The following is an 18,871-nucleotide window of genomic DNA, read 5'->3' on the forward strand; positions in this document are numbered from 1 at the left end:
CACTTCCCAAAAAAAGTGTACATTTTCATTGTGAAAATGTGGTGTGTTCAAGTTTGGTTTTGAGCCATTTCCTATCGTGGGCACTATGCCTACACACACAAGTGAGGTACCATTTTTATCGGGAGACTTAGGGTAGTTCAGATTTGTAAAGCAACTGTTATTACCTATTGATTTTGTATGCATTTCTCCCTTCCAAATGAAAGACATTGTGTAAAAAAAAAGTCATTTTGAAAAATTACCAATAATTCTCATGCTAGTATGAGTATTCCCAATTTCGAAAATGTGCAAATATGTACTGTTTCTAAACTCTATAATTTGTTCCCATTTCAGAAATACATAGGTGTCTTTCATACCGATTTTTCCATGTATACATTTTCCCACAACAATTGCTATATACCCGGAGCATAATAAAAAACCATTACAAATTGCTGCTCAGTTTTTTACTCTGGGTCCATTGGGTTCTTGGTGAACCTACAAGTCCTATATATCCCCACAACCAGGAAGGTCCAGCGGATGTAACGGTGTATTGCTTTCAAAGAGCTGTCATAATTAGTTACAGGTGAAAATGTTGACACAAAAGGCTGTTTTTTCAACTAATTTTTAATTTTTCCTATATTTAACTGTTAGTTTCTATAAAGAAACCCTGATGGATCTACACAAATGACCCCTTGCTGAATTCAGAATTTCGTCTACTTTTCTAAAATGTATAGCTTTCCAGGATCCATTATTGCTTTCACACCCATTTCTACCATTAACTGGAAGGAGGTTGAAAGCACAGAAAATAGCAAAAATAGGCTATGTCCCAGAAAAATGCCAAAACTGTATAAAAAAATATGGTTTTCTGACAAAATTCTGTCATTCCCTAAAAGCTGGGGAAATTGTGATTTCAGCCCCACAAACCCTTTTTTGATACCCTTTGCAGAGAAAAACCCAGACGCTTTCATTTGCAGCCTGTTTTTTCCATTTTTCACAAAAAAACAAAATGTTGCTGTATTTTGCCTAATTTCTGGCAACCCTCCAGGGGAATCCACAAACCCTGGGTACATTTAGAATCCCCATGATGTTGGAAGAAAAGGACGCAAATTTGGCGTGGATACCTAATGTGGTCAAAATGTTACAGGGGCCTAAGCGTGCACTACCCCAAATAGCCCAAAAAAGGCTTAGCAAAGGGGGGGGGGGGGGGGGGGGGGGGTTAACGTGTTGAACTAAAAACAAAACAGAAAATCATGATTTATAGTTAGCAGAACTAACTATAACTTGTGCCCTCAGCATGCACTGCTTATTACCTCACATATTACCTCACTCATGACATGTTCTATGACATCATTTATGACATCACTGATGGCATCTCAAATGGCATCATTGTTGACATCATCCAATAAGTATGTTAGTTTGTTTTATAGTTTACATAGTGGCGGCTAACTACATTAATACTTCTCTACCTAATTTTTTACAGCTTGTGTCCAGCTAATGGGTGTTAAGTGTTTGCAAAACAAATGTGCTCCTATTACATCAAAGCTGTGCAGAGGTGTTAAATATGTTATCAATCTTTGCATTGAAAAGTAACCCTGTGTGCATGTTACAGTTGATGACTTGTGTTCCACATGTTCCACACACATTTTATGGCTATGGAGAAAAAGGTTGCAACAAGCCAACATTTCTGCATAATACATACTAAGTATTGTAAGCAGCCTTGGGTTATTAGACAGAAACATCTCAGCATGACAATTTCTCCCCTGTAGCCAAAGGCCTATAGATAAGACTTGGCCGTTCGTGGCCGTTCGTGGACGGGCGGGGCGGGCAAAGAAGGAAAAGGACTCTGTATTTTCCTTCATTGCTCAGAGAAGCCAAGGGCAGTGTCCACTTCTCTGCCTCCCTCCCTCCCTCTCTCTCCCTCTCCCTCCCTCCCTCCCTCTCCTCGTCTCTTTCCGTCTCTACCTCAATCCTACTGACATGCTGGAAAACTTCCTCAATTCGTTCCCCAGTGAAATGGATCCAAAAACGAAGGAAACTCTGATGCTGGAAAAGCAGTCTCCTTCTGACATTTTTCTCTTCCAAAGTGCAGCGTCTGGATGGAGAAGGAAATAAAAATAAAAATAAGTTCCAGCAAACGTGAAAAATATATAAATAAATAAAGCGCGTTTGCGGCAGATCAAGGACATAAATAAATAAATAAAGCAAGACGATGGTAGTGAAGCGCTACTTTCGTTTTCTCATTATTCTTTCAACAGCATTGTTTTCCCCGGGTGGGGAAGTGTACCATTCCTGGAGGTACTGAAATACCAGGTTGATGCGTGGAGTGGACAGAGCAAGCTCCTATTCCATCTCCCTGTTCCAAAAATCAATTTAATATATGGTCCCCAGATAGAGGACGTATCAGATATTAAACTGATAAGAACAGATTGTTTTTTTTCTTTGTCAGGGCGTCATTTCTGGTTCAGATACATCAATCGTCACCTTCCACAACACCCTTTTTGCTCGTCAGTCGTTGGTAACAAACTTGGCAACAAGTGCGCAAGCTATCCCGTTGACCTTTAACCTGTGAAGGGAAAAGGTCACGTTAGTCAAATACATACAGTAAATTTTTACATTTACTCTACCTGTCTTCATCTTCCCTCTCCTCTCTCCCGTTGCCAGACTGGTTCCTGGATTGAAGGGAAGAAAAGAAGAAAAACAGTTTAGTGGCCCCTCTAGGGCCCCCCCCATTTAAGGGTTTGAGGACCCCTTCGGGTCTGCTGTCGTCGCCGTTATTGCCTGAGTCTTTCAGGGCCCCCCCCCCCGTGCAAGGGTACAAAGGGACCCCTTTGGGTCCTCAGGTTTCGTCATCGCTGTCTCCATCTGATCTGTCCAGTGCTGCGTAGTCTCGCAGGAGGCTGTGGATCTTTTTCCCTACTACCAGGCCGTTTCTGGAAAACAAGAGAACATCTTTAAAACAACACAGGAGCCTCCAGCAACCCCGGAGGTTTTCTAGTGCATGTGTCCCTGGGAACAGTCCATACATCACAGAGTCAGCAGTGATGCAGGTCGTAGGTATCCAGGCCCTAAGCTCCGTGCCTAGGGCCTTCAGAAGGTCCTGCGCGTACGTGCACTCCCAGAAGAGATGGTATGTTGTTTCGTCCATGGTGCACCCTCTCGGGCAGGACTGGTATCGGTTGAGCCCCCTTGCGTGCATGAAGGCTCTCACGGGGAGTCCCCCTTGTATGGCCATCCAGGCGATGTCCTTGTGTTGGTTTGTCAGGCGCTTGGATGCGACGTTTCCCCACACGTGGTCTGCTGTGGCTGAGGGGAGGGCGCCGATCGGCTCACTGATCTCTCTTGCACGTATCAGTCGTTGGAGAAGTTTTGGAGTCCACATGACGGGGCGAACTGCCACACAGTCATACTCTCGCACAAACTTTTCCGCTTCCTTGTAGAACCAAGGGGTCTCCCAGTTGTACGGGACGGCACTCACCCACTCTGCCCATCCAAGGCACCTCCACATTGGCAGCAGGAAGAAGCGTGCCATCAGAAAGCCGGCGTGGCTCTCATCTTTGGACCTCAGGGTGTTCCTTACGCAGTGGCACACGAAGGTCCCTCTCAGGATGGTTGCGATGTCTGGCACTCCTTTGCCTCCCTTGTCGTGGGTCTTGAACATCACCGCCCTCTTCACTCTGTCCATCTTCGAGTTCCAGATGAAGTAGAAGATCATTCTCGTGGAGACGGAGGTAGATGACTCTGCAAAGGCAAAAGGGAAGCAAGAGAGGAAAAAGAAAAAGAAGAAAACGAAGGGGAAACCCGATGACAGCAGCGGAGACGAGGACGACAGGCTCCAGGAGTCATGGAGCCAGGTCCGATCCCAGACGCTGCACCAAAAAGCCACTAAGGACAGGGAAGAGGCGAAGGAGCAGAGACGCACCAGCGCCAGAATCCACAGGGCGGCCTCGCACGGAACACCACAACCCGGACCCAAGCCGGAGACATTGGAGGAGGGGACAACACCAGAGAAAGCCCCCCAGCGAGCCAACGCTCACAAAAGGAAGATGCCGGCCAGAGAAGACTTCCTGGTCAGCAAGAAGGTGAACACAGCGGGCACCACCGAGGAAGGGGAAGACAACGCCGACGCAGTCATCCTCGTAAGCGACACCGAGAGTACCGGGAACAACACAGAAATGGAGGATGAGGATGAGGACAAGGAGTTAGTGGAAATCCATTCGGCTCTCCAACAACTCCACCATCAGCTCTCCATGGTGACACCACTACCGGAAGCAGCACAATGGACCCCAGAAGTAGGAACAGAAGTGTCCATTGAGAGCACCGAGCATGCCCCGGAGGAAAGGGGAGAGCAGAACCAACATGGGGTCCAAGACCCAAGTGAAGCACCCCAGGGCCTTCATCCCCAGTAGGTTCGAAACCAGATACTGACCGATAGCGCGGAGACAATGGCGATATCATTGTTCACCCTAAACGTCAGAAGCATGAAGGATCAGGTCAGGCGGGTCGGCACGTTGCGCTTCCTGGCCACCCAGAACCGAGATATCTGCTTTCTGCAGGAATGTGGGATTCCGTACGCCCAGTCGTACAGCCAGCTCGAACGGCAGTGGACGCATGGGCCATCTTTCTGGTCTGGAGGAAACGATTGCAAATCGTCTGGAGTGGCCATTCTAATCAGGGGAAGGCAGTTCACCGTGGACAAGGTCACCGAGCAGGTCAACGGCAGAGTGCTGGTCGTGGACGGCTCGTGGGCTGGTGAGCCCGTTAGGCTCATCAACGTCTATGCCCCCCCGGAGAAGAATGAGCGACTCGAGACGTTCAGGGTGCTCAGGATGCAACTCGTGACCTCCAGAACCCTTCTGATGGGTGGTGATTTCAACTGCATAGTAGAGCTGGATGGACGCAGTGGGTCTGGCTCTGCAGGGATGGACGTGACGTCCAGGCTGTTGGTGGAGATGATAGGCGAGGCGTCCCTCCATGATGCCATCGGGTGCATGGGACCGAACGCCAGGAATTATTCCTGGAGTAGGCCGGACGGATCCGTGCGTTCACGGATCGACTTCCTATTCACCTCCCCAACAGTAAAGCCTGGGCGAAGCTCCATGGTCGCCGTCCACTTCTCTGACCACAGAGCAGTCAGTTTCGAGGGGGAACTTACAGGGAAGTTCCCCGCCAGACCAGGATCGTGGAAACTGAACTGCTCCTTGTTGGAAAACGAGGAGTTAGTGGCGAACCTCAGAACCGCGTACATAGAGTGGAGGGACATGAAGGACCTCTTTCACTCCGCCAGCGAGTGGTGGGAATGGGTGAAGGACAGGTTCCGAAGCTTCTTCCAGGATGCAAGCAGAGCTGCCGCACGGGAAACGAAGAGGACGTTCAGGAAACTGCAGAGCAAACTGCAGCAACTGTATGAACTCGAGCTTGGGGGATGGGACGTGGGTGACGACTTGGAGGAAACCCGAAAAGAGCTCGCAGAGAACTTTAGGGTGGACTCTAAGAAAATCATCTTCCGGACCAGAACCGAGAACCTAGAGAAGGACGAGAAATGCAACTCATTCTTCTTCAAGAAACTTCACTCGACCCACACACCGCTGGTTGAGCTTCGGGACTCGGAGGGCAACCTCCAAGGGGAGAAAGAGGAAGTCATGAAAGTCGTTACAGACTTTTACGGCGAACTCTACTCACCAAAGTCGTCAGAGAGAGACCAGGCGGACAGTTTCCTAGGGGGGATCTCGAAGACACTGGGTCCGGAAGAGAGAGAGGGCCTGAACGCGCCCTTCACCCTGGAAGAGCTGCACTTGGCCGCTACGACCTCCAAGAGAGGCAAGACACCCGGAAACGACGGTCTCCCAGTGGAACTTTATGTCGAACTGTGGGATCTGATCGGACCGGACTTGCTAGACCTCTACGAGGAAGTGGTGGGCAAGGGTAGTATGCCGCAATCCCTGCGTGAGGGTATGATAACACTCTTGTACAAGCAGAAGGGAGAGAGAGAAGACCTCAAGAACTGGAGGCCCATCTCTCTCCTCAATGTGGACTACAAGATTCTCGCAAAGGTGATGGCCAACCGCCTAAAGAAAGTGATAGAGAAGATAGTCCACCCTGACCAGTCCTGTGGGATACCGGGACGGCAGATCGCGGACAGTCTGGCCCTGGTCCAGGACACGATTGAGTACATCAAGGGCCGCAAGGTCCCAACGGCCTTGGTCAGCCTGGACCAGGAAAAGGCGTTCGACCGCGTCTCCCATGAGTTCATGGACCGGACACTCAGAGCTCTGGGACTGGGTGACTTCTTCTGTGACGTGGTGAAAACAATGTATAGAGACATCTCCAGCACAGCATTGGTAAATGGCTGGAGAACCGATCCGTTCCCCATCCTGTCGGGGGTGAGGCAGGGCTGCCCGCTCTCCCCCCTCCTGTTCATCTGTGTGATCGAACTCCTCGCCGAGCGCATCCGGCAAACCAGGAACATCAGAGGAGTGAAGGTACCAGGGAGCGGAGTACGAGGAGAAGTGAAGTGCTCCCTCTACATGGACGACGTCTCCGTATTCTGCGCAGACGGACCGTCTGTGAAGGAGCTAGAGAGGACTTGTATCGAGTTTGGGAAGGCGTCTGGAGCAAAGATCAACAGCGCCAAGTCAGAAACCCTGCTCTTCGGACACTGGACCCCGACCCGAGACCCACTGCCATTCCCCATTAAGCAGGACTTCATGAAGATCCTTGGAGTCTGGTTCGGCGGAGACGGTGCAGCGGAGAAGACCTGGGAGGAAAGACTAGCAAAGACTAGGCAGAAGCTGGGACTCTGGAGCCTCCGGAAGCTGACGATCGAAGGGAAGTCTTTGGTCCTGCGGATCGAGACCCTGCCAGTGCTCCAGTACGTCGCTCAGGTATGGCCAGTGCAGACCAGAACAGCTAAGGCCATCACTGATAAGAACAGATACTACACTTGATCTTAGCCAAAAGGCCGAGAAGCGATAACCAGAATGGTGCCAGAATTCACACCTCCCGGAGCAATCTCCCTGGCTCACCCGGACCGGGGTCTTCCCTCGCACCGTCGCTTGAGGCCCTTTCGCCTCTTTTTCTGACTCCTAGCGGGAGCTCAGCATGTGCCCATAGAAAGGAGGCCCTGGCCTCGGACCTTCTCCCGGCTCCCAGAGTCCTCCGCGGCTCTCGCCTCGTTAGGCGTCACTTAGCATACCCACGTTGTCCTCTTTCTAGCATAGAGAAAACTCTACCGAAACAGGCTGACTGAACTCTATCCAACCATACTGTCATTTTATCTTTGAAAGTTATTGCACCGTGAGCTACTGACGGTAGAAATTTTGCCCCCATTACTAGGATTAAGGGGTAAGTTCTGGTGAGTTTATGGCTTTCCTTGCTCTTCAAAAAGCGCCCTCCAAAGATTGAGCCGTTCCTTGCATTGCAGTGATGTGGACAGACGGCCGTCCTTTGTGATCGATCCACACTCCTAAGTACTTGCATGCGGTGACTATCTTGGTAGGTTTACCTTTAATGTACCATGCACCTTTCCTTTTTACTTGTCGGAAAATGATCATTGTCTTTGTTTTTGCCTTCTTTATTTTTAGATTGTTTTCTCTGCAATATAACGACAATGCATTTACGAGCCTCTGTAATCCGATCGGAATTTGATCGAGCAATATTGTATCATCCGCATATTGGAGCGATTGGATTTTGGTTCCGGCTAATTTTGGAGGGAAAGGTAGGGCTTCAGCCAAACAGTCTGGTAAGTCGGCCAAATACAGATTAAAAAACATTGGGACCAATAAGCATCCTTGCTAGAAACCTTTATTGGTTTGTATTTTTTTGGTAGTAGACCAGGCTGTAGTGACTTTAATCTTGACCCAAGTTTCCGAGTATAAAGCAACCAATGCTTTTAGGAGAGTATGGTCAATGCCCCAGTTGTTTAATTTCATCCGAAATCTCAGGCGGGACACACTCTTGAAGGCAGTTTGGAAGTCAATATATGCAAGATACCAGGCCCTACCTTTTTTTGCAAGTGTTGTCTCAATCAGGTGGGACATGCAGATCAAGTTGTCTTCGATGTGCGATCCCTTTTGAAACCCTGTTTGCATGTAGGGGATCAAGTTACGCGCTGCTCCCCAAGCCATCAGTTCTTGTAACAGTATACTAGCAGAGCACTTCCCAGCCACATCTAGGAGCGTGATCATTCGATAATTTGCAGGAATGGATCTTGAGACAATTTTTGTGTATTGGGACAAGAAGGGATCCCCTCCATGACTCAGGGATACTTCTTGGCAACCTATACTCCCAGAATAAAGGCGCCATGATTATTGCAATTTTCCGTGCTGTCCCTTTATACACCATGACCGGATACCTTTGAGGCCAGGCGCCCCTCCTGAACGCATTTTTTAAATGAGGTTCATAACTTCGTCAGGTGTTATTTCTTTTCGGTCATGGGAGAGATTTTGTGACTCTATGATCCTATGTACGTTGTTAATGTTCCTCGTAAAAGTGATTGCACTATTATTACTGGATGTCTCCACATAGAGCACTTCAATGTGGTTTTCCCATGCTGTAGGCGAGTTATTTGTGGTTGTAGGTCACTGGCTGGATCTGAAACAGTTATCCATCCAATTCCAAAATCGCTTCTGGTCTCATGATTTTATATTTTCATGTACTTTACCCAATGATTTTCTTCAATTATTCTTGTATAGGAGAATCTTGCTTTCCTATTTTCACAGTGGATAGCTATAAGCTTTGCCTTTAAGGATCTATGTTCAGGCATCTCCTTGGTGGTTTTGCTCATGATATTATTTAATTTGAGTTTTATTGTCACTATTAGTTGATTTTGCTTTGTGAGGCGATCATTTTTTTGGGGAAATTGGTTGAGTCTTGGATTTGTCACAGTGGTTACATTTTCTCTTGTTTCTTCCAAGAGGAGTTCCTATGATTTTATTGAGGGCAGTTCGCCATTAACCTGGGTTACTTTGTTCAAGAGCGATTCCACTTCAGAGTTGATTTTTTCTTGATGATCTATTGCCCACCTTATTTTATTTATTGATTCTAATTTTTCCTCCTAGCCGATCAGTTTGATACTTGGCCAGTGGCATTGCAGGAATATGATATCATAGGCGATGATTGCGTGATTGCTTGCCACAGTTGATATTACCGTAAAGTCTTGAGTTGCGTGAAAATGGGCAATCGAGATACAGATGTAATCCAGTGTGGCCAATCTAAAGTTTGAAGAATGAGTGTAAGCTGCTAGCAAGTCAGCGGCTGATCTACTGTTTAGGATTCGGAGGCCCAGGTGATTAAAAAAAGCTGACAATTTGAGACCATGATTGTTTTTTCGTTGGTACTTGCAGCTTATATCTGGGATGGACCAGGTGAAGTCATCCAGAGCAACCAGAGGGGAGTTTAGATATGAGTTCATTAGGTTGACATTAAAGTCACACAATATTATCCATAGGTCTTCTGGACACTGGGAATGGAGGTCATTTATTGTTGGTAACATTCTACTTAGGGTTGCTTTTCGTTTAATCTTAGATGGATGGAGATAAATGCAACCTAGGGTCATGGATTGTTCAACCTGGGTGGGCATGTCTTGTTTTAGCCACTTTGCCTTGTCAAGAATATAATCTCCGCTTTCCTCACTTAGGAGCGATATCTGAGCTGCCAAGTTGTTTTTAACGCAGATTGCCAACCCTTCCGAGGCGTGGCCACCTACTTGAGAGGCTGTGGCGTGTGATTCATAGACATTGTAGTCCAGCCAAGGTGTTGAGTGCAAGGCCCAAGTTTCTTGTACAGCAATGATATCATAACTCTGGAGGTGTTGTATTGCATCCCTTTTATCTTCGTCGGCCGTTAAACCTCTAATATTCCAAGAACAGATTTTTAACTTGGAAACAAGATTGTGCTTGTTAGGAAGAAGCACCGGGGTGTTAGGGATGGGGGTTTAAGGCCTGTGGTAGCCACGACCAATCTTTGCTGTTCTTCCCCTTAGTCAGGCATAGGTGTTTGCCCCCATCTGAGTCCATTGTAATTTGTATTAACCCTTTGCTCCACAATTTTATTCTTGGGCCATCTTTAATGCCATACAAGATGGAGTCTGTTGCAGGTTTAATTGTGTCCTTGCTATTCTCTCTTTCTTGATATTTTCATTCATGTTTTGCATGCAATACTGTAACAGCTCCTCTTCAGGATCACTGGATATTTTATTGTTGCTGGGTTTCTGATCTACATCCCCCAGTCATCCAATCGATTTTTATTTTCCCTTAGGGCATTTACCATGGCCAGATTAGAGAAAGTTACCTCTGTTGTCTCATTTGTCTCGCTGGGCTCAGGAGCAAGAACAGCAATGCTGGCGATGTCTGAAGTTTTTATGTTTTCTAAACCCGGTATATTTGAGCAAAGCTTCAAGATGTTCCCTCTGTTGAGGGTGTCCCACTTCCCCTGCGAGATGCATTCGGGATACAGATCTTTAGATTTTCTGGGTTTTCGTGTTCATCCGAGGTAGGTGGTTTTTGTAAGGGACTTGATTCCAAAGCCTCCAAAGCCTCCATGTCATTTGAGGTTTGACTCCTCCAAATGTCCGATTCTTTCCGAGGTTGTCTAGCCCTCACTGCCTGTGGATGTACATCACTCCTGGTTTTGTGGTGAGGCAATGGTAGGTCGTCTGTGTTCATTTGGGTAGATTTCATTTCCCTGTTGTTTGTATTTGTAATTAACAAAACTCTTTGATTTTCTTGAAATGAAGGCTCCTTAGGGACTATTTTTAGTCTAGGGTTGAGTCTCTTTATTTTACTCGATTTAGATTTTCCTTGATGGGTACTGTTTTAATTTAGGTTGTCAGCTTCGATCACTGATGACCGGAGGATATTTGGATTTCCTGTTGACTTGTCTGCGATTCTTTCTAATTTGGAATTTCCCCACTCGCGAATTGCCCATAATATTAGGTGATTCTGATGGTGTTTGCCAAAATGTGTGGCACATTATGGGCAACTCCCAAATTCACAGTGGCACAATTAACCCTTATTCCTAGAGTCTGCTTCTATGGCACACATAAATGTCCCTGGCTTTCATTCATACTCCTTTCTTATTCATTATACTTTACTTATTAATTGATGCATGGTTGAAACACATTGAAACACCATATGCTGCAGCACAGTTGATGGCTCCTGTATCGTGTGTTTTTGGAAAACCAACAGGCATATATCTCTGTGACCAAAAGATTCTGATGCATTTCACAGTATAGCACTTTTGTGGATAGGCCATCAGTACAAAAATACAGATAAAACAGTATCATCCATCTTTTTGTCGTACTTAACTTTCACTTTTTTTTATTTCAACAATTAGAGCCCTATTTGTATCTCGGTGGATGTGCCCGGACTGTTAAAAATTGACATTCTGTCCATCCACCGTCAAAGCTGTCCTCTCGCCTGATTTCTTTGTAGGCGGCTTGTTGGGTGAAACTGTGCATTCTCCTCCACCTGCAGACTACTCCATTGACGGAGTATTTGGTGAAAAGCAGCTGATGGCAGTATGTCGCCTGCTCAATCAGAATGTTGTTAACACCGGCGTAACCACGGCAGTCAAACTTCCTCACCTGAGCTAGTGGTTTTCAACTATATACTGAGTAAACAGACACTACCTACCTTTCCAATTCCACTATTCACCAGGAGTTTACTGTTACAAGGTGTTGCTTACTTCCTGCTCAATATGCCTTAAGACCAGCAAAAAGGCAATAAATGTAACTGCGGCAGCAAATGCAACAATCCCTAACCTAGAAATGCACAAGACAAATATGAATATCTTTCCAGCTTCGTCTCCAAAGCTCACTTACTATCAATCTATCCATAGCAACAATACTAGAAACTGTGGGGAACAACCCAAACAACAGCCCAGTATTACAAACCCAGCTACAAGAAAAGACGTCCCTTCATTGCCAGTAAACAGTGTCAGTGAAAATAGTGATCTCTCTAAGCTCCAACTGGAGGCATCTTTCACTGAGGCCACTATACGACGCTCTCCATCCAAACCTTTTGAATTCAAGCTTCTTCTCTTATGAAAATTAAATATGGGAATTCAGCTCCCCTCCAATTGAAGAGGAAACCTGCACACCGACACAAAAATTGAGAATCGCCTCACACTGATTAACAACGCTCTGATTTCAATGGCAAATGTGGCTCTTATGCATGCCGATATGCTCGATACCCAAATAAATATACTTCAGACAGTTGCTGGCGTAATCTCAGGCCTGGATTTGAAGCTTGATCTATTAAACTCCCTGATTCATAGAGCCCAGTTAAATGCAGAGCTAAGTAGAAAACACGAGGGATGCGGATGTAGCCCTATACTACAGAACTTGGAAAAGTTGCCTGAAATAATGAGCACTTTAGTTGACGACCTCAAGAGAGAGGTAATCAGATGGCCGTAAAAAACAAATCCCACTCCCCAGCAAAACTCAAATTTAAATTCAAACCCAAATTATGCTTCACAATTAAACGTGAATAAAGACATCCATGAGCACGCCGGGAACATGGATAAACAAATAAATAGAACTAGGGGAAGAGAAACATCAATAACTTCCACCATCCTAGAGATAACGTCCAATGGCAACCAGGAGAGGTTGGAGAAACCACAGGAAATCAGCTGGAACAATATCAAGAAATAACGGTCAGGATTCAAAATCTGACATGAATGAACTGGAGCCTTGGCAATTAATGGATGATAACGCACAATGCTCACCAGTCGAAGGCATATGGCATAAGCAAAATGAACTCCCAGAAATCAATATTGATGACCACCACCAAATCGGATTTTGCGAGTGGTTAACTTCAAAATTAGAAAGGAACTCTCAGAAATCAATATTGATGGCAAAATATATTCTATGTGCCTATTGACTAGTGTCTGAAATAGATCTCAGTAGACAGGCTACTCTGTAACATCCCATTGTTCGATATATAAATCCCATTATATACTATGGGATTTATATTTTGGTGGATGGGATATCCATCACCGTTGTGACAGAGTAACCCATCCGCTGAGATCTTAATCAGGCCCTTAGATTTGGAAGCCAAAAATGTCAAGAAATTCAAGAGATAAATACAAATATTATGCTATTCTTCCTTCCCATACCCCTAGGACGAAAAACACCCAAAACTCCACCATGGAAATGGCAGCATTTTTCACTTGAGTTCCATCAATGGTTAATGCTGTGGTATTTCAGCTTGAGGACGGCCAGTCTCCAAGGTAAGCTACCAACCACAAGCATGTATGAAAAGTAGACACCTAGGGGATCCCCAGGGTGGAGATGCTTGCATGGACCCCACTACTTGTTCTTATTCATGTAAACATCAAACTTCAGCTAAAATCACACAATTTACTCATATGTCTGTGAGGGAAAATTACTGTATCTATAGAGATTGACAAAAGACCTATCATCTAGTGTTCCATATGTATTCCAATACAAATGGTACCCCATTTGTGCGGGTGGACCTATCACCCATAATAAGAAAGGCCCTCACAAACGCAAGATGGAAACATTAACATTTGGGCATCTGTGGTATATGGACCTGGGGTCAGCCAATCCCCAAAGAAGACTACCAAAACAAGGCATTACTAAACACAAGACACATGGGCCACTCTTGATCCCACTACTATGTCTTATTCAAAATGCACTGCAAATGTGAAACTTTGGATACTATCACATATGTTCATCATATTTGTGTGAGGGAAAGTTACTGAATCTGCAGAGCATTTCCACAGTTCTCATGATATAAAAGGAGTCCCACTTGTGTGAGTGGACCTTATGGCTTGTGGGCGGAAAATCCCAAAAATACAACGTGGAAGCAATAATGGTTTCCCTTGATGCTCAATATTCTGGGGATGTGGGCAGCTGTGGTATTTAGGCCTTTCGGTCAGCTGGCACCCAGGGAAATCTACCAAGCCCAGGTATTTCTGAAAACTTGACACCCAGCAGAGTCCAGGATGGTGTGGCTTGCTTGGATCCCACCACTTTTTCTTAACCAGAATGCCCTGCAAGTGTGGTAGTAAAAACTCACCTCCTATGTATGTTACATAAAACTTTGAGACTTGCAGTCAACAGCAAAGTCATCCTTTCCTGCATCCCCACAAATCTCCTAGTGAAAAGTATACTTCACATTTGTGAATGGGTCTATCATACTGGACAGGAACTAGTGCAAATTTGGACTGAATGAAGTCAAGTGTCAATGTTCAGTTTTGTTCCATTCCTATCAGTGTGTTAGGCCGCCACACATGTAGGGTAACATTTTCCTCAGGAGACATGTAGGATTGCAGGATGGCATGAATTCTTCCACTGGCTAAAAGTGCCCTAGATTTATCTCAGTCACCTACTTTGTTACATCTGCATTTTAAACAAAACACCTTCTATTCTAGCAGTAAGTTCATTAAAAACTGTAACTCATAAAAAGAAAAACTTCCCATTGCTAACAGAAAACAGCACTACTGCTAACTTATTATTTGTTTCCTACACTTTTTAATAGAAGCAACCAAATTAAACAATATTATTGCTTAAAATAACAATGTTCCTGTTTTAAACAAAATGTCTTTATATGTCTAAGTGTGGTGTTCTTGTCCTTCCCTGTCATGTATAGGCTATGCTATGTATTCCTTCCTATTCTGTATCCCAGTTCTATGTTGTTACTATGGAGATACATTTCTAGTTAGAATTTAAGAATGTTACTGCTTGAATAGATTGTCAGTTTCTTGTGTCGGTTGTAGGATGAATTCTTATGATATGGAGCTGCAATAAAGACCTTACCTAAGAGCCTACGCCTGCCTGTCATTCTTCGGTGTTGATCACCTCACTAAGCATTACATTTTCACATCAAACTGTGCTGTTGCAGGGATTCTGCACATATACAGAACTATGTGCGGGAAACCAGGACCTCGGTGTACAGTGGTGTGCCAACCACCCACCTTAGTGCCCAATCATATTTGTCCACAACATGAGTAATCAGAGACACGGTATAGTTTAAAATGTTTATTTTAACTAACGTGCTCTAAAATGCAGTACACGTACAGCAAGGAGCGTGAAAAGCAGGCAGTTCTCATGTGAATACGCACAAGCAGAGGTTTTGCGAAAACAAAGTCTTGTAGTAACGTGCGCAACAGCAGCAACATGGCAGCCAAGCTTGTGCTAACCTATGCTAACTTAGCAATGTCCGCAGTGAATCCGGCAGCCTCACTACACCCTCCCCTGGTAAGTCCATTGGATGTAGACATAGGACGAACACAGAGTTCAACAAGTGAGAGCTGAGTTCAAGAGCGTCCAGAATTTGTTGAATATTTGAAAAAAAAAATTGCAAATAGGGGCCATGCAAAAAAATATTTTGCTAAAAAATACAAAACAATCCGGCACAGAAGTGTACGGTGAGCCAGTCATCTTAATCCATCAGAGTGTATGTGCAATAAACCGCAACAGCCTCCAAAAGGAAATCATTGTCATCGGTAGCAAAAAGTGATGCCATCCAATTCAGCAAGCTGAATGAGCATTCATGTTCCTCACAATAGGGTGCGTCCAAGAGCATCGCGTGATATTCTATGAAGCTGTGTTGTAGGAGATTCTGCGCAGCCGCACACACATACCATTGTGTCAACACTCCAAGTGCAGCCGCACACGCCATTTGAGCAACTCCGGAATATTCTTGCTCAGGGGCCAATAAGGGACCCATTAACAAGTCGTAATCCAGGTCCGAACATGACATATTGGAGAGGCAGATATCCAACGCCCATGAGAAGGAGCATCGTAGACATGAGAAGACGGGTTACACGCAAGTGTAGTACGCCAAGCGGAAAGACAATCCATAAGCCACACTGAGTGTAGCCAGGGGCAGTGTGCCAAAGCATTCAAGCACACAGTTACGGAGCATTTGCAGCCGGTCTGGGCTGTGTAAGACCACAAGAGGTGCAGCCATTGCGTAGCAGGCAAATCAATAGAAGTATTCCATCTCTTGGCCACCAGCGTGTGGGAGCACACGCTGGTGGCCAAGAGTGTGAATCACATGTGTGAGAGGCAGATGTTCTTTAAGATCTGCCACTCGAACCCAAAGCTTAATTGCGCTGCCTTTGGAATCACGATAGTCATTCTGAGACCAAAAGAACAAGTTGTCATTGAAATACTGAACACAGTAATAAGAATCGCTTATAATGAGAGTAGTCACATTAGGATCTGCAAACTCGAGAGCAAGCACCAAAGCGTGCAGCTCGGCCAATTGGGCGGTACAGTCACCTAGCACCTGCGTGTGAACAACACTAGACTTGAACTCACCGTTCACCATGGTACCTGCCACAATAGCACAAGCCGCTGAATAAGCATGCTTAGACCCGGTGGCCGGTTGCACCAAACCATCGGTGTAAATGATACAATCGTACTCCTCAAGCGGGCGCAGTGACAGAGGAGGAGGATGAACAAATTCATACTGCAAGAACTCCTGAGTGTAAAGAGAGGAGTCAAAGATAAACGTGACATCCGGAGACGTCAAAGAAGTAGCCCGTTTTATCCAACGGGGATGCAAAGCCTTAGAGTTTGGTACAGTTGCCTTTGTCAGTGCCTCAAGTGCAGTATGGTGTTACCACCAAAATACGTTTCCCCTGTGCCAGTACTCGTTCCTTCAAGATCGCCATCTGTACAGCTGTCAAGACTTTTTTAATAGTGTAAAACCGCAACTCGGCAGAAGTGTATAAATATGATTTGTAAGCAATCGGTACTGTGTCACCTTCATTAAACGTCAAGTAAGTGAAACCTACTGCGCCTGGCACTATTCGTATCACCAGGTTTGAGTGGTTATCGCCTGTTAATAAGTATTTCAATTCAAGAAGATCAGACTGCAAAGATTGCAGGCTAGCTGAATGTTCCGGAAGCCAGCAGGCTTTTGAAAATGTAAGTTGTATCAAAGCATAAAGCGGCTTGATACGCTGGGCGTATTTGGGAATGTAAGAACGCCCGAAGTTCAAAAATCCCAGCAATGATTGAAGTTTTTTCAGGGTTGTTCGAGGTCGCAAACGTGCGCATTTCTCCAGGAAGTGAGGCGCCAAGCCTCTACCTTCATTATGAGCTCATAGCTCAAAAACAACACTGTGTACTCTGCAATGTGTGATTTAGCAAAGTTAAATTTGTAACCGCAGTCCGCAAAAAAAATAATGATGCGGTTGACTCGGCAAAGATGCGACCGCAACTCGTCGTCTGTGAGATAAATATCATCAACGTACGAGTACGCATCTGGGTCTATGCTGTCTAGTAAAGAGCCAACATGGGCGGCGAAAACCGCGGGGCTGTTTTTGTAGCCCATTGCTAATCGCCGAAATTGTTATTGTTTTCCGCCGGCTGTTAATGTTGGCCATTGACTGCATGCAGGGGACAGACTGTGACTGAAGAAGCCGTTGGAAATGTCTAGGGTCGTTTTATATCTTTTACGAACAAGACTGTCTACAAGAGCAGAACTATGGGTGTTTTGTACCGCAAAAGTGCGACAATGAGAGTTCAAATGCCGCTGATCCAAAACTAAGGGGTACAACCCATTGGGTTTGGTAACGGTAAAAAGAGGGTTGTTCATCAGTGACACACATGTCTCAATCACTCCTTGATGCTCTAACTGCGTTAGAGTCTCAGAAACTGGACCTTTTGCTTCCCGCCGGAGGGGATATTGGAGTTGAGGCTGTGGCATAGACCGCAATGGTATCTCATGGGTTGGAGAATCTTGATCCCAGCCCACATGAGTACGGTACAATGCCGGTGCAAGCACCAAAGCCCATTCTTCTGCAAAAGCCTCTGCATGCTCCCGGGGGACGTTACGTGAAAAACTCGGAAGTATCACCTCCTCCCCTTTTGGAGCGTTCAAAATAAAAGGTGGGGCTAATCTGCCTCCACCACCAAAATGTCATAAGAAGATGATAGATTCTCCCAAAAAATCCCTTTAATAACACGTTGAATGTCACCTTCAATTAGAAGAACTATATAATATAGTCTGTCAGGGGGAGCCACTTGAGTGTCAGCTGTTTCAACTGTAATGAAAGTTTCAGTCGCTGTCGCCTCCAGTAATGGACGTAGTGCCTGCCGTACTATGGTAACTTCCGCTGCGTTGTCGAGCAGAGTCACAGCCCATGTTAAATTCAGAAGCCGGGTTCTCACCATCTGTGGCATATCTGGATGTTAAAGCCGCAACTTTCTTTTTCTGAAACTGAGGGCACTGATGAGGGAATTCGTCTTGTTTTCCCTTTCCTTCAGTCTGCTGAGGCAGCTCACCTCCTTGTGGTGCACCCCGACCTCTGCCGCGATCCTGACGTTCCCCATCCACTGGCTTGTGAGCCTGAAGTTTCCTGCAAAGAACGATGAGAACGCTGATCAGGAACCTGAAACCTGCCAGGAGACCTAATTCTCGCGCGGTTGCGTAAATCATAAGTGCGCTCAGAAGACATGGGTGTGGGTGACGCAGCACGCGAGCCCTGTTTCTGTTGTTGCTTTCCCTGTTTTTTAGTTCTCCAATTTTTCTTAGAAAAGATTGGACGCTCTTCTTTATCAGACTGAGACTTCTGTTGTGTTTGCGTTTGAGGTGGTATTTTAGCAAAAGTCTTAACACCCAAACTATTGCGGCCAATGATTTTATAAGCCTGTGCAATAATTTTTGGCAATTCGCGTGACTTCTCACCCTCTGGGACGAGAGCCAAAGCATTAGCTACTTGAAAGTTCACTGCATATCCCTTCACGTTTGCAAGGATGAGATCAGCAACCACGTCGAACACTCCCACCAACCTCAATTCAATGCTGCTTCAGGGCCGTGCTCTTCTTGAACATGCTTAATCACGGAGGGGAGTTCGGTCATTGAGGGAGTGCCGAAACACTTCGCATATACTGCCGCGAACACCTTACCCCAATTGT

At 45.7% G+C, this 18,871-nt stretch overlaps 2 pseudogenes; both read right to left on the reverse strand.

Annotated features, from left to right (window-relative positions):
- Nucleotides 1-2,249: 2,249 nt before the first annotated feature.
- On the reverse strand, nt 2,250-2,427 carry LOC146817549 (U2 spliceosomal RNA; annotated as a pseudogene).
- A 4,370-nt stretch (nt 2,428-6,797) lies between these two features.
- Nucleotides 6,798-6,946, reverse strand: LOC146817550 (U2 spliceosomal RNA; annotated as a pseudogene).
- Between the last annotated feature and the right edge of the window lie 11,925 nt (nt 6,947-18,871).

This window comes from Triturus cristatus, chromosome 6 (assembly GCF_964204655.1).
Source record: "Triturus cristatus chromosome 6, aTriCri1.1, whole genome shotgun sequence".
Lineage (NCBI taxonomy): Eukaryota > Metazoa > Chordata > Amphibia > Caudata > Salamandridae > Triturus > Triturus cristatus.